Source organism: Canis aureus, chromosome 28, assembly GCF_053574225.1.
Source record: "Canis aureus isolate CA01 chromosome 28, VMU_Caureus_v.1.0, whole genome shotgun sequence".
Classification (NCBI taxonomy): Eukaryota; Metazoa; Chordata; class Mammalia; order Carnivora; family Canidae; genus Canis; species Canis aureus.
In genome coordinates, this window is record NC_135638.1 from 15,951,392 (window position 1) to 15,976,258 (window position 24,867).

The 24,867-nt window shown below is 32.1% G+C and overlaps 1 long non-coding RNA gene across 3 annotated transcripts in view; it reads left to right on the forward strand.

Annotated features, from left to right (window-relative positions):
* LOC144300463 (uncharacterized) overlaps nt 1-24,867 on the forward strand; it is a 445,593-nt gene that overhangs the window by 395,966 nt on the left and 24,760 nt on the right. For 2 of the 3 annotated variants that reach the window (XR_013367111.1, XR_013367113.1), the window contains 3 exons: nt 14,838-14,947; nt 17,491-17,643; nt 23,307-23,344. This is a non-coding gene — a long non-coding RNA (uncharacterized LOC144300463). The remainder of the gene's footprint in view (nt 1-14,837; nt 14,948-17,490; nt 17,644-23,306; nt 23,345-24,867) is intronic. The other variant, XR_013367112.1, reaches the window with a different exon arrangement.

Below are 24,867 nucleotides of genomic sequence, written 5' to 3' on the forward strand. Positions count from 1 at the left end.
TCGCCAATATTATAAACAGTCTAAAAGGGAAATTTTAACTGGATCATTTTGCATTTCTAATCAGAAATTTCCAGTGTTTTCTTTCCTTACATAATTATGCTTCTTTGTACCCTTTTCCCATCTTTCCCCTAATTCCTTCTCTTTGTTTTACTTGACTTAATTCTTAATCCACTTTTAGCACTTTGTTGTTGTTGTTGTTCAAATGTTTTCTCCAAAGAGTCTCCATTTCTTCAACAGGACACATCAATTAGAGAGAGTTTATAAATTCTGTAAATGTGATTTTAAAAGAAACACATAGCATAGCAACAATAAATGTCTTAATTTCACATTTTTAAAAACTTGTCTTTTTTCTATTCTTCTATGTCTTTTTTCCCATGTAACATCATTTCATGTTCTTGTCATTCTTGTCACTTTATTATCTTTTCTCACTTGCATAAATCCATATCTGGCCACAAGTAACTAGAAGTCTTGAAGCAATTTTCTTCTTTCAATGAGTTTTTGTTTTGTTTTGAGTTTTTATTGAGTTACTTTCTTTATTCATGTCTTTATAAAGTAAAAACTGAGACAAAGACCATGTTTGAAAGGTACTCTTTCATCCTTTATTCTTTTTTTATTCTCCAGAACATCAAAATAAAAAATGCTGTGTATACAAGATTCTTAATCAAATGTTTCTTTATACTGTCCATTGAATTAAAAATGCAATAGTTAATGATTTATGAACACACATGTATACATAATTATAAATATATGTAATTCTATAAAAAATATATATACATATATATATTCCAGAAATGACACCAATAAGAACTTGGTTTCCATCATTTAAATATTTTTTATGATCATATAGCTCTTTATTTGTACATGTATACATTTTTAATGTGTGCATTTGGTATTTTATTTAAAAATTGGCTTGTGACCTACAAAATATTTTGCACATTATTTTCACTTAACAAGTTATTTTTATGCCCATATTTATAAGAAAGAGAGTATGAACTTTATTTTTCTAATCCTGAATTATGTGGTTGTGCCATAATTTATGTAATCAGTCCTCTGCTGATGGACATTTAGATTACTCCTAATGTTTTTCCTCTTATAAACAATATTGCAGTAGCAATACATCTTTGAAAATCTCTCTCTTTCTCTCTCTTTTTTTTTTTTTTTTTACCATGGGAGTATTCCTACATGATGGTGGGAATGTGAACTGGTGCAGCCACTCTGGAAAACTGTGTGGAGGTTCCTCAAAGAGTTAAAAATAGACCTGCCCTATGACCCAGCAATTGCACTGTTGGGGATTTACTCCAAAGATACAAATTTCTGAATTAAAATTGTTGTGTCAACTAGTCATACTAATTTCCCTTCCAAAATATTGTACTCATTTATGTCTGTTAATATAATGTGTGTGATCACCATCATTCTAATTTTGCTGACCTAAATCAAGTAAAGTAATATTTTGGCTTTAGTTTCTAGTCTTCGAGTTTTGATCCTTAGCAAAAGTGAACCTATTTTCACACATTTATTATTATTTTGTGTAATTTCTCTAAATATCTATTTCTTTTGTCCAATTTATTGTATTTTTGTTTTTTTTCCTATTGCTTTATATTAGATGCATATTTAAGATTTATTTTTGGTATATATTGCAGTGGTTCTCTTCCACATTCTTGTCTTTATAACTGGTGTAGGATTCCTTTTGGGGAACATCACCATTTAAAAATGAAGGGATTGAACAATCCCTTACAAACTAACATCTCTGATCTAATTGTTGAGTTACTCCTGAAATTTGTCCCTAACACTTACATTCCTGACTTATAGCATAGTCTGATGGGAAAGAAAGAAAGACAAAAGACAGAGACAGAAATATCAAGTACACATACATGATAGATTTCAAAGCAAGATCATTCACATAACATCGACCAGAATTTGTTTTATCTTGATGCATCTATTTTAGAATGGTTCATTGCACATTGTAGGGATTGAAAATATCTTTAAGTTCTCTACAAGGAACAGCTCAGATAAATAATAGCATATTGATAAGCACACAACACACCAAAGAAAATCTATTAAATCATGCAAAAGAAAACAACAGTTACCATAAAGTCTTAGATCCAACAATGACTATTTTTAAATGACATTTTTACATACTGGGAATTTTTTAAATGAAAAATTTAAAATTTAAGTGACTCCATCAAACCCAAGTAGACTGCCTTCTGCAGGTAAGATTGTGCTCTTTCTGGAAAGGGTGTTTGTGATTTGTGTGCTTTTGTCTTCAATTTGTCAAGTATGCTATGAAAATTACAGTGTTTCACTCTTGGTATGTACTTGTCAGACTTCCTAGTTCTTGGAGTTTGGGACATGTTGACTTCCACAGCTGCTGCTGCTGCTGCTTTTCAATTCTCTCCCCTTCATCCTCTTTCCTTGTTGTTCTCCTTCCTCCCCCTTCAGCTATTTTAATTGATAGCTGTGCCAGGGTAATATACAGGTTATGAAGGTGCTGCTTGTAGTAAAATGTTAACATGTTTACTGTTCCTTGTCGCACCTTGTTATTCTGTTTGTGTTGAAAATTTTTAGAAAAAAGTGGGATGAAGTTGGTCATGTGTACTTAGGTATAATAAAATATTCAGGGAATCTCTGCTCCTTTCTGGTCATTTTATTTTTTACTCAACAAGCACCTTCCAGAGGGCTGTGAAACCTGGGCCCATCTAACAAGTTTTCCTTTTTTCCCCTTTATCTTTATATAAAACTCAGAAAGTGAGAAAGTTGAAGATTCATTGTATGACAAAGGCCTTTTCTGTATTTCAGGGGTTTTGGTAATAAATTGTGTGTGTGCTCATGATAATAAATACTTCTCTCCTGTACAGTAAGTTTTGCATTTTGCAGAGTCAGTTATAAGAAGTTATCATAATGGGTACATGAGACATGGGTATATAGGAAGCTAGCCTGGAATTCTTCTGGCTTATCAGTTTAGAGTTGAGAATTGCTTTTCTGTCTTTACCCACTTATCCGTATCCATCATGCAATATACACATGCCCAAGAAAAACCTCCAGTTGTCTCTAACACTAAATAAATTTACTAACACAAAATACAATGGAAGCTTATAAAAATACTGCTGCCTAAAAGTTAAACATTTCTTAGAACTCTCATTACTTAATGCCTAGCATATATTGGTCAGTTCAGGTAAGGGTTATTTTTAAATAGACACACTTCTAGACTTTCTGAAAATTCCACTAGGTATGATCATTAGGAAAGGACAGAAATCTTGAAACTTAAATTCTTTTATTAAGCAACTTAATATTTAATAAAATATAATGATACATCAACAATAAATGTAAAATGTGCTATGCTCTTTAATGTTATGAAGATAGCATTAGATTGTATTTCATTACCCTAGAGATACAATCCATGGAAAACATTTCCCCAAGAACTATAGTAACCACAGTTGAGAATACATTGAAAGAGACACATCTGAGGAAAAACAAAACATTTTAATACTAATAATTTTGACATCTTTAAGGTCAGTGTAATATAATGAAAGTGTGCATGTGCGTGCATGTGTGTGTTGCTGTGTTTCTCTTAACTTGAACTGTAGTACTTGCTCATTTAACTTCTGTTTCCAACAGAGAGTAAAATATACTGAATGGGGGATTTATTCATCTCACTGTCAATGTGCTCATTAGTAGTATTTTTCATTCCTTACTTTGTCATTCCTGAATTTCAGGTAACACTCAGGTAAATCTCGCAGTCTGTCTCTTTCAAGAAAGATATTTAGTTTGATATGACTAACTTCCTCAAGAAGCCAGGGTGGGAAATGAACAGTAACTAGATGAATGTAAGAGAAATTCTCAATTTTGTGAAGACAATATATGAGTACCAAAGAAAACCAGGCCATGTGTTTCACATTAAAATAAAATTCCATATATAGTAAGGATTGAAAAAATGAGGATTGGATTCAGAATTTAATCTCATGCTATTTTTCAAAATGTTAACACTACACGAATATAGTGTATTACTAAATTACACTAATTTGAACATTCTCATGGATTTCTGTCTTGAAATATTTTGCTTTCTTTAAAAGAAAATATGATTGCTTTAAATCTAAATATCAATTTTTCATTGCTTTTTTATCCACATTTCTTTAGATGTTTTCATTGGATTTCTTAATTTTTTATATTATTTCCTGAGAATTTGTATTCATCCGCTAGGACTATTGTAAAAGATTGATAATGTCATTGTTTAGAGTCCCCTGCGTTTATTGTCACATCAGAGTCTGGAAAACATATTTTCAAATATATCTTAAATACCTAATTGTATTTCTTGGCAATATCTTTTACATTTATTTTATAATATACCTTCTCTTATTTTCTTAAAATTCACAACTTCTTGATATTATATTTTAAAATTAAATAAAGATGATTTCATGCCCCTACCCTATGGGAAAGCACTTCTTGTGCCAGTAAGAAGTTGGCGCTGAAGGGTATTCATGCATTTGAGAGTTCTAAGTACCTCTTAGAATATCTTGGTGCAGTCAGCTCTTACCACCACCAAATGGTTTCTTCTAGTTCTGTAGTATGTGGCAAATTTCACATGAGGCTTCTGCTGACTGTCTGTGGCTCCTTCATCTGTGGCTAAAATGTTTGTTGCTTTTGCAATTTACACTGATTGCTTAAGAAAAGAATGGTTTGTTTTGCAAAGGCTGCTTTTAGTTTAGTGGGTTCTGTGCATAGTTAGCTACAATGATTTTATTTTGTGGTAATGGTTCAGATTGTGTTTTTTGGAGGCATTTATTGCATTCTTACAAATTACACATGTTGCAGAAAGGTTGTTTTTATCCATACATGGAGAAGAGATACACACAGTACTTGATTGAGTAAAAAACCCAATGAAACAGGATCATGCCTCACTGTCAAATAAAGAAAAATGATGGAGTCAAGAAGGAACAAAGAAATACTTTTCTAGAGTGTTTATTCCAAGTATTAGAATATTTCCATATTTTAAATGCATTTAAGTACATTTAGTGTTGTTTTGAGACCCTTAGCAGTTTTAGGGGAAATATCAGCATGGATGAACTGTTCTGTGATAAATAAGAGTAATGTTAATATTATATTGTTATTGTATGCTATATATTATATGCTCTGTAGTGTGTGCTGGTGGTATTTATAAACATGGTCTCATTTAGGTCTCAATAAAGCATGTTGAAAATTGTTATTTTTATTGAGAGGGAAACCAAGCCTCTAGAATGTCACTAATTTGACTAAGTTTGTGTGCCTAGTAGCAGGGCCAAAATTTAAATTTAGTTCTGATTGATTCCAAATTCTTTTCTCCCTTCATTCTGTTCTATAATATACCTAACAGCAATTACTCCAACATATTTATATCGTCAGTTTGGGAACTCCTTGTTACTCCTATTTTTATGAGTAGCTTTATGATACGGATTTCTTTACTTACATAATTCAAGGAATAAAATAATAAATCCAGCCCACAGAAATAAAATGTCAAATGTAAACACAGAATTGACTAGCTTGATGTCTGATATGTTGATGTTTCCAAGGAGATTTCAAGGAGAAAGAGAAGGAAAGAAAGAGAGGAAGGAAGGGAAAGAAGGAAAGAGAGGAGAGAAAAGCCAGAAGCTTTATACGTGAACAATATTTGCCAATTAACTTAAAAATATCAGTCACCACATCTTATCTCTTGTGAAAGTAGACATTATTCCTCAGATAAATATTGGCATGGGTTAACAACCCAGAATAATCCTTCTTCATATCTGACAGTAATGATCATGATCCTCTAGTCTTCCTAATACTTTTTTCATATTTGTATGCATTTGTTCAATTGCCTATTAATTACTTTTCATATTTCTTTCCCCAACCAGACTGTGAGTAAGTTGAGGCTTTTTCAGATTCATAATTTTGTCCTCTCTGCTAGCCGCATAAAAGTATTTCTAGCGCGTAGACTTTTTAACACTTAGAATTTGCAAAAAAAAAAAAATTTGTTGCTTGGATCAATGTCTTTAAATTCAACAATGTAATGATAGTACTAGAAGCTGCCTTGTTGTCCACCTACACTTAGTATCTCTGTCATTGAGAATGTCAATACCTATTTTATCAGGGGTATTAGAACCTCAAAATTGCTGATTATTTAAATTAAGCTTTTAAAAAAATAATTTTGATGATGATGTTGGTGAAATTGATAACCATTATCAATAATTTCATCATCATCACCCCAATCTAATAAGATTACTACTATTGATTTATACTGAGGAGTAAAAATACAGCAGCATGAAAAATAGTGACTCATAAATACGAGAGAGTCATACACACATTGAGGTGAAAGAACATGAAATCTACCTTCTAAAGATCAGAGTGCTTATTGCCAATACTAAATAGATCAGTGATCATGGCTTGGTCAAATGGCCTTTTTTAAGTTTCAGTTTTATTAACTTTAAAATGTAGAAAATAATAATCCCTACCCTTTTTAAAGAGCTTCGTGAACTGCGAAGTATTCAGTATACAAATGCTAGCTAATATTATTCCTGTAATTCCTGGTCCAAATGTTTCAGTAAATGTTAATTGCTGGTTCTAGGGAAACTTCATCTCCTTTGCTAACCTGAGGTCAATTTTCCTTTAATATCTCACCAAGCAGATTGAGATTTAATTCCTAGTATGATGTAGACCATTAAGTACCACATATTCTCTCAGATGTTATATTTATCCTGAGCATTTTTCACTCTGATTTCCTGCCTCTGATGAATTCATGATCTTTGATATTTCCTTGCTTCCTATATCTCCAGGCATCTTTGTAAACATTTTCATCCTCAAGATATACCCTCCACTCCACCCCATCGCATCATCTGATAAAGCAACAGTAATTCAAGGATCTTCTGTTAAACAGATTTCTGATGATGATTTGGAGTAAAATTTTAGGGCATACATTAGATAGAAGCCGAAAATTGAAATCAGTCATTACTATTCTTTTTCTTTTTTTTTTTTAGTCATTACTATTCTTAAAAAAAGAACAGTCATTGACCTTCATCCTGATGAAGTTTGTGCTATTTGTGTCTTCTTTATGTACTGGCTGCTTGCCTTTTCCACCCTCTCTTTCCATAGACTCTTTTCCTCCTCCCACAACTCCTGCGCATCCTCTTCTCCTGGCCTCCCTAGGGAAGAAGCGCTATACTTGTTAAACTGCCCTGCAAAATGATTGAATTCTTGTCTAAACCTATTCAATTAGACTCTACATTTATTTTTCAAAATCGTGCAGGCCAATGAGTGGTTTGCTTTTAGTTTTTGTCGGAAAGGTAGGAAAGTTGTTTCAGAATAGACTGTGCTTTTTCTCTTCTGTGAACTCCTATAAGCTGAAGACAACTTTTAAGGTAATATTTTCTTTTATTTTTTTGCCTGATTATGTCTTAAGTATTTAAGACAGAAAGCACAAGTGACCCTTACTTTTCCTTTTCCACACAGCTTAATTTTGTGTGACTTTTGAAAAATATAATACAAGTCAAAATTTATAGTAATAACATGTTTTAATTTATTTATGATTTACTAAGCACTTTTTAGTTCCCTGTTGGCACAAACAGAATTCTAAAGACAAACAGCTATGTAATTTTTAAGTTTGTAGCATCCATGTTAATTTAAAAAGGAAAAAAACAGATAAAATTAATTTTAATAACATTTTAATTCAATTAATCTGAAATTTAATCCTTTTATCATCATCACTATAAAATAGTAGTGAGATATTTGATATCCACTTTTTGTATTACATCCTTGAAATCTACTAGTGTTTTTAACACTGCCACTCTCAACTCACACCTGCCACATTTTTACCGGGTTAAGAACTATGTGAGTCCAGGGTCTACTCTAGAGCCCAACACAATTCCAAGCACGCATGAATGTTGCATATTTTATCTCATACAATTCTCGTGATGGTCTGATTATTAATTCTGTTGACAAAGAAAACATAAAGAAGTTAGTTAAGTCGTTTAAAGTTACATATCCATACGAAGGCCAGAAATTGAGTTTAGTTCATTGAGACTGGAGAGTTTTTGATTTCAATGTTATGCTTCTACTTCTATGCTTTACTTAGCTATTATTAATATTTGGCTAAGTCTTTAATAAACTCGGGGTTAGATATCTGTTTTTCTCCTTTTATTGCATGTGTAAATTTGGTAAAGAACGCTGAATTGACATATCTGTGGACGAAAATGTTTTCGTGGTCAGAATGTTATTATAAAAATGGATTTAGGTTGCATAAGTACATGCTGTTCTTTTGAAATGATGTACCTTAGCAATGCCTAAAGGGATTTTATCTATGCAATTCTTGGCTCTGCTACTGAATCAATGAAAAAGGGAACTAATTTGTGGAGGGGATGTGGGGTTTACTTCAGTGGAGAGCTTTTAGTAATTACTGGTTTCACGTTAATTTGAGGAGTCAAAGTTTTACCTAGTATCATTATTATTTCCAAGTTACTTATATTTCTTTATTTAAAAAGAACATGAAAGGTAATGTTTGTGAGGTAATTAGCTCTACGGCAACAATATTCTTTTAAACATTTATCTTAATTCTGTTTATAATAGGATTTTTTTTTTCAGGAGTGTTTATTATTTCACTAGGAATTCTAAGTAGATTTATTTAACTAGATCATTTAGCTTATTTTTATACATAAGGTGCCCAAAATATTTCAAATAGAAGCCTAAAATATCTCAACTGGCATTCTCATGAAGTGACTGTAACGGGGAACATTCTCCAGGCTATAGTTGTGATGTGGAGGCTGGGAGGTTCCCAGTTGCAGGGGCTTTTAGAGGTGGGACTGAGGGAGGACTTCAGATGGGTTCCATCAGCAGTCATTGTACATGAGTCCTTTCCTAGCAAACATTTTTTTCCAGATTTCCCGGGGGTCCTGGAGATCTTTTAGTTGCATTGTGCTCATTGACATGTTGTTGCCTTTTGTCAATTTTCACAGTAAAACTGGGAGATATGCTGAAAGGCAGGGTGACAGCTACACATCTCTTTTGCTGACTGGCTGCATGAAGGATGTAGCAGAAAGAAAGTCATGTGTAGTTTACAGAAGATAGAATAAGTTCCATATGTTCACCATGCAGGCAGTCTTTGTGTCACAGTGAGGGCTTTCCCAGTGCCTATATTTAATTTCCACACAAAGTATGGGCTTTTCTAAAATGCTCACCACATTTTACTGTGTGCACAGTTCAGAATACTTTCCTTTATGAATCACACATTGAGAAAAATAGTGCTTTACCCGCATGAACTGTTAATTTATTTATAGGGGACAATTTTCTTTGTTCTTTCTCCTCCTCCTCTTCTTTCTTCTTCCTCTTCTTTTTCTTTTTTCTTCTTTCTTCTCCTTCTGTTTATCTCCTTCCTCTCCATCCTTCTCTTCCTCCTCTCTAACAAATTCACATTCAAGTTTGGGCTTAAGATGATAATTAAAAAAAAAATTTAAAAAAAGAGTAGATTCACTTTACCACACTGCCTTCCTTCAGTTACTGGCTTCCCAGCTCTAACTCTCCTCTTTGGTCTGGGACTGCCACTCAACTAGTTGGTAAAATTCTGTGCTGTCTAACGTCTCAGTGGCCTAGTTCCAAAGGCCCAAGAAAATAAGATTGCTCAGATCTTCTTTGGCCAGGTTTATCAGTCTGGAAATTGACTGCATGTCAGTCAAGTGCCCAGTACACTCCCTGATCCAATAGGCTCTTTCTAATGGGCAGTTTTGTCCAAGAAGTGGGGTTAAATGTATAGATGATTACCTCAGATGGGGCAAATAGTAGACAAACTGAATTCCTGGCCTCTCTCTGTTTCAACCCTACAACTTGATTTCCTTCTCTCTTTCCTATCTTCTCTGGATGACTATCCTGGTGGCTTTCATATCCTGGAAGTGTGACGGTAAAGTAATTAAGTAGTAACGTAATAGATTCTTTATAGAGAAAGGAACTGTATTTATTGATAATATAATATATTCCAGGAATTTGCATCTCCCTTAATACTCACTTGAAGCCACTGAATAAGGTATTATTCATCTTCATTTTACATTTGATTAAGCAGGCACAGAAACAGCAAGTTACTTTGATTACGATCGAGCAGCTACTAATGGGTAGCAGTGTAATTTGAGTTCAGGTCTCTCTATTACTGCAACTCCTGCTTTTTCTGCCACATTCCTCTATGTTGTAAGCAGAAACTCAATCTACTTGAGAAACCAAGCAGGCTTTCCTTTTTTGTTCTATTTAATTTTCTTTGCAAACATTATTTATAACCAGAGAGTTACTTGAGAGAATATACCTCTCTTTCCATTCCAATCCCTAAAGAGGGAAAACAGTTGGATTAACAGGGGAAAATGGTGTGACAAAATAATTGCAAAATATTCATCTATTAACAATTTCCTAATGGTTTCATCAATATACTGGTGAGATAAGAAGGTGACATTCTTTTAAAATTATCTTCTATAATAATAATAATAAAATTCTTAGTGGAAATATTTCTTGCTCCCATAATGGATTTGTGTTGTTATTTTCTTCACCTATAATGCTTAAGCATATGAACCAGTTATCAACATTAACATAATTTTTTCCTGAAATCCAAATGACTTAAAGTTATGTTAAATATCCATTTTTATCTCAGTGTGATTTCTCCTATTTTTCAAATCACTATTAGAAAGAGAAAAAAGAGGTAATAAAGATTCTCTTATCAGTCTCATTGACATTACTGTTTGTCATGGTCCTATGACCCTAAGTTTATGAAGACTTTTCAACCATTATTTTGTTTGCATCTAATACTATGTTATTCAAAGCCCTTTCTGCTTTCACTTTCCATATCTTTCCTTACAAACATCTCTTTTATTTCTGTAACTACCTTAAGGAAATTTGGCAGGAAAAAGTAGAGAAAGAATAAGAGATATATGAATCACTTCCTACCCTACAATTAACACATGAAGAGAGAATTTAGTGAAAACAATAATTCCCCAGGCATATGTGGCTTTTGTTTTTAAGCCAACATAGTTTCCCTCTGAGTTCATCAGCTGCCATTTTGTAAATGAACCTTTTATTTTCAAGAATCAACTTTAAGTGTTTTAGCAAATTAGAATTCACACTGCTCTTATCATTTAATTTAAGGGTATACCTGCATTTGATCTACAAGACTTTTAAAGAACCACCTCTACTGGCAAAAGCCCCAGGAAATCACTATAAATCTAGATCTCTGGGAAAAGCAACCTTTTAATGTTTGGTCTAGGAATAAAGTATATATTTATATATGTATTTTATTACCAATATTTTATGGCCATGCCAAAAATAAGTCCTAAATTCCACCATGTTGGTGATTTTCAAATTATAGGTGGACCATTATTTAATTCGTTAGATTATCAATTTAGTTAGTAGTCATGAGCATTGAGAGGACAATATCAGAGTGCCTTGTACCTAATACAGGTAAGCCTTATAGGTTGGTAGTAATAAGCATCAAATTGATAAATATTAACTTGCATTGCTCAAAGTAAAATAAGCTCTCTACCATGAAAAAATTTAAAATTATATATACATGTATCTGTTTATACATGCATGTGTGTGTATTAGATTACCGTGTAATATATATTTTGATCACTGTAGAAATGCTTTGAAGGTCACAGAAATAAATCAACATGAGTTTTATACATAAGCAATTTTTTTCTTTATTGCTTCAGAGACTGGGTTACTAAATGAAGAATCTACTTTCTGTATGGTCAAATATAAAAAAAAGGTTAGAGATCAACAATCTTCGATTTCTTGTACATGCTCAGATTTTGGGCAACTGTGTTTTCAAATGGTTGGTTAGAAAAAGTTTCTTTGTTAATTTTGTGTTACTGAAAAATTTTCTGTATGATATTTTTAATATTCTTCAGGAAAAATAAATGCAATGATTTATAGAAAACCAAAGATACAAATAAATTAAAATTGAACTACAGTGGCTGTGATATGTATAGTAGATATCTGTGCATGAGCATGTATGTGTGGAGTGTATATGCATATGTATACATGTGTGAATATATATATATATATAGTATGTATATCAAGATTTGTATACACTCATACATACACAGGTATACTGTTTTTATTTATTTATTTTTTATTTATTTATGATAGTCACAGAGAGAGAGAGAGAGAGAGAGAGAGGCAGAGACATAGGCAGAGGGAGAAGCAGGCTCCATGCACCGGGAGCCCGACATGGGATTCGATCCTGGGTCTCCAGGATCACGCCCTGGGCCAAAGGCAGGCGCTAAACCGCTGCACCATCCAGGGATCCCCAGAGGTATACTGTTAAAGAAAAATTTCTCTGGACAAAATTAAATAGACAAAGTCTTTATTTAAAACTATTGCAATAAAAAAAACTCAAAAAACTATTGCAATAGAGTTAAGACTGTTGCAATAATGAGAGAGTTTGAACTCAACTTCTCTGAGGTACAAAGGCAGGAGAATTTTTAAGCACTGGAATGAGCTAGTGGAAAAGTAGAGGAGGATGTTGAGAGGCTGGTCAACAGCCATTGGTATTAGCTAATGATCACTTATCTAAATTAGCCTCCTACCATCCTGCAGAAAGAAGGAGACAGGAGAAGATGGGGGCTTTATCTTTCCTGGTGACTCTCAATGCCTTGAGAAAGATATTCTTGGATTATAAACCTGGCAAGAGGCTGAAAAATTTACATTAGAAAGAGAAAGAATTCATAATCGCAGTTTTGAAGAGTAAATGCTCTAAAAAGGGGGACTACAGTCAGGAAGAAACCTGTCTAAACTTTAGTTGAACTGAGCAGAACATCATACTTTCTTAGTCAACACACACACACACACACACACACACACGCACATGATATGAGATTAAATCTTTCAACAGGCAAAAATTTCTGTTTCCATACGTGGGAATATATTCTCCCCGTTTGAGAACAGAAATGTTGAAGTTACATCAAGATAAGAAGTAATTTATTAACAGTAATGTGTTTTCAAGAATCTCAGGCAATATTTGAAGGAAGAATAACCTTACACTGTTACAGTCTCCATAAATATTATATACAATGGTTTAAATGTTAAAACTTTTGCATAAGAAGAACGGTATTCATATATACATTACAGCTTGCAAAGAACCTAAATGCTGATTTTTTGAAAAAGTGTTAGGACCATCAAAATTAAATTTTCTCAAAAGAGCTCAGGGATTATCATAGTGAATATATAGACAACTGGAAAGAACATTGATAAATGGTGGTTAGCAAGATTTCAATGAGAGATAGAAAAACATTATATTAAGAAAAAAAATCAAGGGAAAGAGGAAATATTAGTAAGCATTGTGAAGTTATTGGAGAAAATAGCAACTTTCTAGAGATCAGTTAATGGGAACCGTCATTTGTGATCATAACTTTGAATATTTTTTTTAACATAAGGCAGAAACATCTTTATTTTCCTATAGAACAAACTGCAATAAACATAAAAGAGAACATGGGCAGAGGATAAACACAAGAAAAATCAAGACATGACTAGTGAAGAGATGACACATATGGCAAAACTGTGTCTCTCTAGGTCTTATAAAGGAAGTATTAGTAATTGTTATCAAATGCCACTGTATATAATTTATAGCCTGTCCCATGCAATAAAACTTATAGTATAGAATTTAGTGCTATTTTTATGATATTCATTAAATCATTCTCAATAGATATTTTATATTTTCCAAAAGCCCTGTGGTTAAAAATTCCTTTCAATTTTAAGAATTCCCAACTGACAACTCCAGTCAACATTCTGTTTTTCAGCATAAGCAATACTGAGTAAGAAGCATTTAAATTTTTTTTCTGTTTAAAGGTCTATTCAATATGCAACTATACATAGATGTATATAAGTCACTCTATTATGAGAATCATGATAATTATATTGATTTCTAAAGCTTATTAATGAAATATTTTACATCTTTTTCATACCAAATCACTGAAATAAAGAGAAAAGGTCTAAAAATAATAAACTGAGATTCACTTATTTATGGGATAATATCAAGAGATAAATCATGCCTGTTTTTGAATCTCAGATAGAAAGGAGAAGTGGAAAGAAAGAAGAATTTGAAAATAAAGTGAGTGAAAATAATGTCAAAAAATTGAACTAATGAACTTTATTTAAGAAGTTTTATGCTCACAGCAAAATTGAGTGAAAAGAACAGAAGGTTCCTATTTACTCCCTGTCCCCACAAACTCCCTCACGAGTAATATCCCACACCAGAATGGTACATTTGTTATGAATGATGAACCCACACTGCTACATCGTAATCACCCAAAGTCATAGTTATATTAGGGTTTACTCTTGATGTTATACATTCTATATGTTTTGACAAATCAATAATGACATGTAACCACCATTGTAGTAGGACACAAGAATAGTTTCACTCCCCTTAAAATCCTTTGTATGCTGCGTATTGATCCATTCCTCTGATAACCATTCATCTTTTTACTGTTTCCATAATTTTGCCTTTTCCAGAATATCATAAGGCTGAAATCATGTAGCCTTTTTAGAATGGCTTCTTTTTTCTTGATAATACATGTCTAAGATTCCTCCGTGTTTTTTTCATGGCTCATAAATTATTTCTCATTAGTACTGAAAAATATCACACAGTCTGAATGTACCACACTTTATTTTATCGACTCACCTACTGAAGGGCATCTCCATTGTTTCTAGGTTTGGGGAATTATCATAAAGCTGCTATAAATATCAGTGTGGGTTTTTGTATAGACATGCCTTTTCGATTCATTAGGGTAAATATCAAGGAGTATGATTGCTGGATTTTTAGGTGAAACTATATTTAGTTTTGTAATAAACTGTCCACCTGTCTTCCAAAGTGACTGCACCATTTTGTGTTATGGCCAGAAGTGAATGAGAGTTCCTGTTGCTTCACATCCTCATCAGCATTTGCTATTGCCAGTGTTCTGGATTTTGGCCATTCTAATAGGTATGTGGTAATATCTTATTGTTTTAATTTGTAATCCCCTAAAGATGTATAATGTTGGGCGTCTTTTCATATACTAACTTACCGTAATCTGTGTATCTTCTTTGGTGAGGAAAAATGTCAAATTTGATTAAAAACTAATAAACTAATAAATACATCTCAATGAATTTCAGGAAACACATACCACCACTAGTACGTCATAATCAAATTGTTGAAAACAGAGACAAGGAAAATCTTTAAGAGCAGCCAGAGAAAAATGATGCATTATGTACACAAAATAAAGATGTGAATTATGGCAGACCTGTCAGATGCAATGAATGTAAGCCAAAAAGACTTAAAATGGCACCTTTAGAACACTGAAAAGAAAATCTTAACCTTGAATTCCTTATCCTGATTCTGTCTGTGAAATAATAACTGCTACAAGACTTCTGACTTCTTTAACAACTAGAAAACTGAGAGAAATATATTGATCATTTGTTTTCAGAAGTTCACAAGAGGTACCTAAGGACAGTGATCCCTAGGGAAAGTGAAGTGGAATTTGTACACGTATCTAAAACTTAGTAAGCCCAGCAGAAAATTCAGAATTCTAGGTGTTGTCTCATCCTGTGTATACCTCTCCTGTTCTGGTTGATATGCTTCTATTCATAAAACTTATGACTGTACTTTATGCTATTTTCTTTTTTTAAAGCCATTGTTACTCTCTAGTAGCTTAGACACTACATCTCGTAGGTAGCTTTGCCTTTTGCTTCACTCTTAGCTGCTATCTCTCCTAATTAACAAACAATTTACACATTGACTATATAGACACTGCAGTTTGTTTTATTGATTTTTTTCTTAATCTAATATTTTATATTGATTACATGTTGAAATGATATTATTGAATATATATTGTTACATAAATTATATAGCAAAATTATTTTTACTATTCAATGTGTCTGCTATAGATAAAAAAAAAATCCTATGCATTTAATGTTATATTTCTATTGGAAAGCCCTACTTTAGAGAAATAACAGAATAAGTGAATATTTGTATGGAAAAAATCACCATGACCTGTATCTGAAATCATTATAAAAATAATTCTAATTAGGTCATAGATCTAAGTGTAAATACCCAACCTATAACACATCTAAAAGAAAATGAAGGGAAATATGAGGTCTTAAGACAGGAAAATAATTTTTGATAAAATAAAAAATTTGAGACATAAAAAGAAACATTATAATTCAGAATTTATCAAAATTAAAGGCTTTCATTCTGTGAAAATCAAAATTAAGAAAATCAGCAAATAAGATATACACTTAGAAAAGTGTTTGCCATATAAATAAGAATTTGTATACTGAATAAAGATTCCTACAGTTTGAAAATCAAAAGACAACCCAATAGGAGAAAATAGCAAAAAGTATAGACAGACATTTAAAAAAAGAGAAAATATACAAATGGCTAATAAGCATATGTGAAATTACTGTAAATAAGCTGTTATCGAAGGTGTACAAATTACAATTATAATGGGATACTACTACAGAGTACTCTAACGTCTAAACTTTAAAAGACTGATAATTCCGACTCTTGACATGGAACTAGGGAAACATGAATTCTTATACATTGCTATTGGGTGTGTAGAATGCAAAATCACCTTACAAAACAGTTTGATAGTTCCTTATACATGTTAATATATATATATATATATATATATATATATATTAGTAAATACTAATATTTACTAATTACCTTAGTAAATACTAAGGTATTTACTCAAAGAAGTGAAGACTTATGCCATACAGATTTGTACACAAAGTTTTGTAGCACCATTATTTAGAAAGTTAAGATTCAATAAAGAAAGAAAGAAAGAAAGAAAGAAAGAAAGAAAGAAAGAAAGAAAGAAAGAAAGAAAGAAAGAAAGAAAGAAAGAAAGAAAGAAAGAAAGAAAGTTAAGATTCTATATAATCCAAATGTCCAACAAAATTTAAATGGGTGAACAAGTTGTGGTATATCCATACAACAGAATATCACATAGCAGTAAAAGGATTGAAAATTATGATAAATGCAACAAAAATGAATCTCAGAAACATTATGCTGAGAAAAAGAAGCCAGACACAAAAGAATATGCACTTTCCTTTTTTGTGAATTTCTAGAAAAGGTCAAAGTACCCTACAGTGACACATTAGTGGTTGCCTATACCAGGTATGGAGTGGAGAGTGGCTGCAAAGCGGAAAGAGAAAAGTCTTTTGAGTGTTAGGAAAATTGTCTATCTTGATGGTAATAAAAGTTACACAGATGTTCACATTTCTGAAAATGCATTAGTGTGCACACTTAAGTTGGTATATTTTTATATGTATTATACTAGGATGCATTTCTTTTAATTAAAAAAATTTGTGAACGGGTGGATAAGGGGCAAGTGGCATTAAAGCCAACTTTAGCTTTGTGAAAGCTGTAAAATAAAAAAGTATATACATATATAATTTGCTCTAATTTATTTATTTATTTATTTTTATTATTTATTTATTCATTTTTAAATTTTTTTTAATTTTTTTTTTATTTATTTATGATAGGCACACAGTGAGAGAGAGAGAGAGAGAGGCAGAGACACAGGCAGTGGGAGAAGCAGGCTCCATGCACCGGGACCCCGACGTGGGACTCGATCCCAGATCTCCAGGATCGCGCCCTGGGCCAAAGGCAGGCGCTAAACCGCTGCGCCACCCAAGGTACCCATATTTTTTAAATTTTTATTTATCTATGATAGTCACAGAGAGAGAGAGAGAGAGAGAGGCAGAGACATAGGCAGAGGGAGAAGCAGGCTCCATGCACCGGGAGCCTGATGTGGGACTCGATCCCAGGACTCTGGGATCACGCCCTGAGCCAAAGACTCAACCACTGAGCCACACAGACGTCCCTATCAGTTGCTCTTAATTAAGAAAAAGACGGGAAAATGGACACAAGTTGCAGCATAGAGATTTTAATTTATTTTAATTGTAAGATTTTTTTTCAATTACAGCTTCCTAAAAAATACAGTAAGCTTGCTTTTGAGATGGCAATTTCCTTCTCAGTGAAGACACAAGTACCAGCTGATGATCATTTTTCAGATATGTTGAAGAAGTATCTTAGAGATTAAAGTTTGTATTAACCAGTTTTTAAGATGATTAAATAATACTAGAATATATGGTGGAGTTCTGCCTATAATGTTTTCTAAAATAACTCTTTTTTCTAAATATTTCATTTATTTGTTTGACACAGAAAGAGAGAAAGAGAACACAAGCATAGGGAGCAGCAGGCAGAGGGAGAAGCAAGCTCCCTCTTGAGCAGGGAGCCCGATGTGGGACTGGATCCAAGGACCTTGGAATCATGACCTGAGTCAAATGCAGATGCTTAACTAACTGAGCGACCCAGGTGCCCTAAAATAGCTCTTGACATTTCAAATGTAGTTTCCAGGGCTGCAGTTTTAGGCAACAATTTTATATCTCTGCACAATCTATTTTTTAAAGAATTATCTAATCTGGAAGAGAAGACAAAAGTGTTGTAGCAAAATGCAATACATTCCATATAGAGATATCTCCAAAGCTCTTATGTGACATTCTTAATATGTTAATGTGTTATCTCTTCCTGAAATATTTAAGTATCAATTAGGAATAATTATCATAATTAATTAAGGCATGAATTATTTATGGAGATACCAGTTGTTCGTAAAATATTTGGAAATTATGTTAACATGAAGGTATTTCTTAGAATATCACCAGTAGACTTCCAAAACATGTTTTTGAAAACCCAAACGTGTTTAGCATGGTTGTATAATCCAGGGAAACCTCTAAGAAAAATGTGAATGTTGCAGATTATTCACCATTTAAAATTTTCTAGGCTTTGGCATTCATTTTCCCTTAAGTATAAATAATTGACTATAAACTGTGCAAAGATTTGTTTCCCTGAATTTCTTTGAGACCCATCGGATATGTCAATTAAAATGAACCAATCTCTTCCATTACCACTACTCACTGTGCATGCTTGTACTTAAGCATTGGTGGAGATAGCACAACTCGGTTTGAATTTAAAATTAAAAGTAATGGAACTAAACAAGATAGTTATCTCCCTTTCTCCTTATTCTCTCTTAGAGAGTTTTTGAGGTCAGATATTTGTAAAATAAAAATATTAAACCAAAGTTAACAGTAAAGTGGATCATTGACCTCATTAGAGAAAGCAATCCCAGCTTCCGTTTATCCTGAAGTGTAAATTGCATATGAAAAGCAGCTCAAATTTAAATCATGTCAAAGTGATTGTCTTTCTCTCAGTTTTAGTTTGGAACTCATATTTGAAATCACTGTTCCTCATTCAACACCATCTTGATATTGATAGCTGGGTAAACAGTTCAGCAGGGACCTGGCCATACAGCAGTGCTATTTCTCTAAAGGACATCTTTGTTCACATTTTCTCCCAGTGCCATCACAGTGTCAACGTCCCTGGTATCATACAACACAATTTTAATACTAAATAGATCTTCTAATTTTGGCAGAAATCCACTTCCCCACTTTTTCACAATGTATTAACAAACAAATTTAATTGCATTTATTGTTACTCTTATATCAACAGCAAACATTCCTTTTTTGAAGCTCAGATTTTGAATATCGCTGTCCTTTGCAAGAAGCATTTACTCCTTTAACGCTCTTGCCCCCTTAACCTACCTATGTCATACATCAGTTAAGAAGACATTTCACCAGGGATGCCTTTCCTCATCTTTCCACATGAGAACAAGACTCCCTGATACATGGCTTATAGTATCCTGCCAATATTTACTAAAATTAATAAGTACTCATTAGACTGTATATTCTAGAAAATATGGACAATACTTGTTTTTCCCAGCCTTGTATTACCAGAATCTAATATGGTACCTGGGACATAGTAGAAGCTTTATACATATTTAATAATTAAGGAAAAAACGAAGGAATAAATGTGTTAGTGACTAGATAAATAGTATTTGTAATGATGGTACACTTACAAAGTCATTTAATTAATATTTACTTATTTATATATACTTTTATACCTTCTCGTTTATATATTTTAGAATCACATTTAATTTAATCAGGAGAGGTATAGGATTTAACTTGAGTAAACTCTGATGATACGTATCAAAAACATTTATAAATGAGTAAACACTATTCCAAGGTAAAAAAAATTAAAAGCCATGGTTACATTCTTCACTCAAGTCATACTCAATATGATTTATTATATATTGCATAACACACACATTCTCACTAGCATGGTATCACCTACATTATTATAATTTCTATTTCCTTCCCAATTTCTTTGAAATCTATAACTGACCTGTCGTCTTATTGGATTGCATTGTTTTAAACCACTTCTCCAGTTTGTCAAGGTCATATTATGGTCATGATGAATTTTGATCTTGACATTCAGAGCGTTAATCAGTCTTTACAACTACAGAGAACTGTAAATTACTAAGTTTGCAGACTTTTCCATCATCTAAGTCAATGACGAAAATATTAAATAACCGCTGGCCCAAGATTGACCTCTACATAATAAAAGTTCTGTTTACCTTGGTTGATAAAGAACTATCAATGACCTTGATTTTTCTACCTACTTTGTTTTCAATAAATAGGCCTATGGTGCTGATCCATTTTTATCAGTTTGTGAATAAAGTCAATTATTAGTATTTCTATAATAGTAATATTGAAGACTGATTTAAAATTTTGGATGAAAAAAGCTAACATTAATGTCTAATTGAAAAAATTTAAATAAACATATTTTTATGTATTTTTCCAAGCACTCAAAAATTAAAAAAAATCTATTATTTGTCATTTTTTTTTGGAATCTCTTGGCTTCCTAAAAATATTTGTTCTTAGATGTTAGAGAAATATCCTTAGGAAATAACAAAGGTCAGGAGAGTGAAAAGCCACACAGTCTCCTCAAAAGCAAAAAATAAGAAGGAGAGAAGAAGAAGCTGCAGCAGCTGCAGCAGCAGCATGAGATTTTACTTGTCTTACCAAAAGAAAAAAATCATTAAATGGTCAGTATGACAAGATATCTATATCTATATCATCTATATCTATAATAGATGTATTATATATATATATAATTATCATCCATTTAAAATTTGGAAATAATGTGTATTACCACAACTGATTTGGAAATTTTCAATTTTAAGAACTAAGTTTATGCTTTTGTACAAGCTTTTGTAGCCCCATATTAATACATTTTCTGAAATACATTATTTCTGAATAATACATTATTTCACCCCAACTACTCTAGATGCTTTCCAATGAACAGCAGGTGACTTGTTTATGTATTTGCAATGAATTTCAGTTAAAATAGATAAAAAATAGTGCACATTATTTGCACTTGAACAAAATATGTTTTACTGTAGCTTGAATTTTATTTGCTCTTCTTTCTATACTGACTAACCTTTCTTCTTTTACTATAAAATTTGGAGTTTAATTTTTGATCTTCACATTTGCCTCTTGTTAAATTTCTACTGTTATATTTCTCCTATTCTGAGCTAAATTTTCATGAGAAAATTTGTTTCTAGAGATATTGAATGTTTTCATATTAGGAGTAATTTTAATATTTTAGTTTGTGTCTTGGATATTATCTTTAGGAAGGCTAAACAGAAATGCCATTTTCAGTGGAAACTTATGAAATATATTATACTTTGAGATGAGTTTAAAAAGATTATTCTAATGATTCAAACAAATATATTTCAAAAATATTGATAAGAATTTTCAAACTAAGTTGAGTGGTAACCAATAATTAAAGACGTAAGATGAATGCCTGCTATTTTAAAACATAATTAAGCAAAAGAGAAGCTGTGCACAACTAGCTAGCATGCTCTGAAAAAATAATTGGCTCATTAACTAAACTATAACAGCCCATTCTCATTTCTAGATTCTAATTGAAGAATGAATGGAAATAGTAAGGTGAGCTCATTGTACAATACACATAACCATGAGTCAATTATAATTTCTGCACAAATGCCCATATTGTTTGAAATCTTTTTAATATTATGGTGGAGTACAGTGAGTGATGCTGTGAGACAGGCACACATTTGAATATTGTATGTGTGTGCACATATGTACATGCACGAAATAAAGCAACATAGATGAATTTGAAGACTTCTTTTTTTCTCCTGTCTGCTCCATTTCACTCCTAATTTGGTATGAATACTTTCAGTTCATGCTATAATATTTTTACTATATTCAAATGAATCCATCAGCAACATATGATTGTTTTGAGTTTTTGAAGATTTTATACATGTCATCAATGCCAAAATTGTAATTCTGTAATTGTAAAACATTTATTACATATACTTAAGTAATTCTTTGACTGAAGTATGGCATTGCATCTTTAAGATGGTTTATATATACCTTCTGTAAGTAGCATGTAACTGGAAGTTTTAAATCTATTTTTATTGTTTGTGTAATCAAATGTATTGTGATTATTGATATATGTTGACTTATTTCTCCTTTATTTTTCCATGTTTCACCCTTTCCTGTATTATCTTTGTTCAGTTAGATTTTTTTCACTCTCTTTTAATGGGTCTACCTTTTTATGAATCATATATGCAGTATTCATTTTTGATATTTTCAAAAAATTTCAAATGCATTCCTAACTTCATATAGCCCAAAACTAATCATCCCAGCTTCTTCCTAAGCAGTTCATGGGTGCCCCAATTTTTGCTTCTGATTCCAATCTTTCAGTGTATTACCTAGTATTTTAGTCTTACTTCGTACCTATTCCCTATTTACTATTATTACTTTTTACACTCAATGGTTATTTAAGTTTATCCCCAAATTACTAATTTCTTTACTTCTCACTATTAAATTTACCCTACTTCTGTTTGCATTTATTTTCTTTCTTACTGAAGAACATTTCTCTAAAATGGTCTCCATTCTTGGCTAAAACACATGAAAATCATGTGAGAAGTTTTTAAAACTCTCAATATTCAGGCACTTCCCTGATCAATTAAATGAACAAATCTTGAGATACACATTCAGGTATCAGAATACTTCTTATTTCTCCTCCAGATGATTCCAGAAGCTGCCATCATTGCTTTAGTCCTTTTGGGGGGTTATAGTTTGCTTGTGATAATTCTTTCTTCTTGATGAATGAAGACATTTTTTACTTCCTGTTTTTGAGTGATTTTTTTAGAACTAGATATACAGTTTTAATTCAGATAGTTATAAGTCTTCAGGATTTTGGAGATATTATTCTATTATCTTTCAACATCAATTTCCTTTTTGAGAGAACAACAAATATTTAAACTTAGCTTTTAAAAGCAAAGTGTATTGTTTCTAGTCCCCTCCCTTGAATTTATTGGCTTTATCTTCTACTCACTGCTCTAATGTTGAATATTTTTTCCCCTTAGATCTTGAGACTGGGGATTTCTGCCTCACATCTTGTTTTGTAAGTTTGTTTGTTTATTATTTGTTTATTTGCATTTTATCAGTTGCCATATAAAAAAGGAACACATAAAAACAAACATACATATATCTGTGTTTAGTTTGGCAGGAAGGATTTCCAACATCAGTGTAGCCTATCCAATGACTGAAGTAATCTCTCTTTCTTTCTTTTCTTTTTCTTCTCTTTTACAATTAACTTGAATACTATGACTTACATTCAATATACCCTTTGACTTTCTTGAAATATCTATGCTTGATGAGAACATAACTCGATTTTTTCTTGTATGCAACTTCATGCAGAATTCCAGCCTGTCACATCAGCATAGAATAATCTTATACTTTATCTCTAATTAGCATCATCTCTCCCTATTTCAAATTTGCTTCTAAGTTTTTGTCTCTAACAGAAGGACTATCCTGAAACACTTTTATACCTTAATGGACCCAATTGCCTGAACTTAAAATAATAGATTTCTACTTTATAGTGGCATTTGTTTTTATAGATATAATTTATATTCTTTGCACATATTTTCATGTTAGATGCCCAGTGTAACATGAAGGAAATTAATTTATTAAATGTTATATTTGACAAAGAATACAGTAGAATAGTGTCATTTAGAGGTTTTCCTCCTATTATTTCTATAAATAACAACAGTAATAGTAACATACAAGATAATTTCTACCTATAGCAGTCTGACTTTTTTTTTAAATGCTGTAGAAGGTCCTTCACACTCTATTTGTCAGTTTGGCTTTAAGGTTTTCATTTTGTTGGCTAGAAGACAGATAAAGGGGATTACGAACAGAACTGAGCCTGGTTTCTGCTAATCTCCAACTTGAATTCTTTCAAGGGTTGCAAAATATGATTCAAGTATTTCACAAGCCTTTATAACCTGAGCCAGACTTTGTCATCTGTCTGGTATATGTGCCATCATGGGTGGATTTGGAACTGACATTTTATATCTCTGATCTCAACTGTATAAATATTTGTTTAGAGTGACTATCAACATAGCACACAGGCACTTTCCTCTCTGATGTATAGATGATAGAACAGTTCTTAACTGGGGCCCTATGGATTGGGCAGGCACAAACTATCAGAGGGCAATGAGACAAATTTTCAGTGAACTCAGATTTTATATTTTTCTATAGGCAAAATGTAGAGCAGTTGTTTCTATGCTGTTTCTATTTCTTATACTTTGGGTTACATTAAAGATATCTCATGTATGTGGTTATTTATCTGAATCTCTAAATTGCAAATTTGTTTTCCCAAATACCCTATATGAGGAATCTCTCTTTAGTTTGGAATTGATTCTTTTTAAGGATTGTCTTTTTCTATTGTCTTCCAAAGTACTATGTCCTAGGAAAACTATCTTAAAGCATCAAAGAAATGTTTTAGGAAATATTGTCTAAATATCATAATCCTTATTAGATGAATTAATATTCTCAAAGATATGCTCATTTCATGAAAATAAGATTAAATTGATGTTATGAATATTATCATCTGTCATAAGTTGTTTGTTGATATATTTAGCA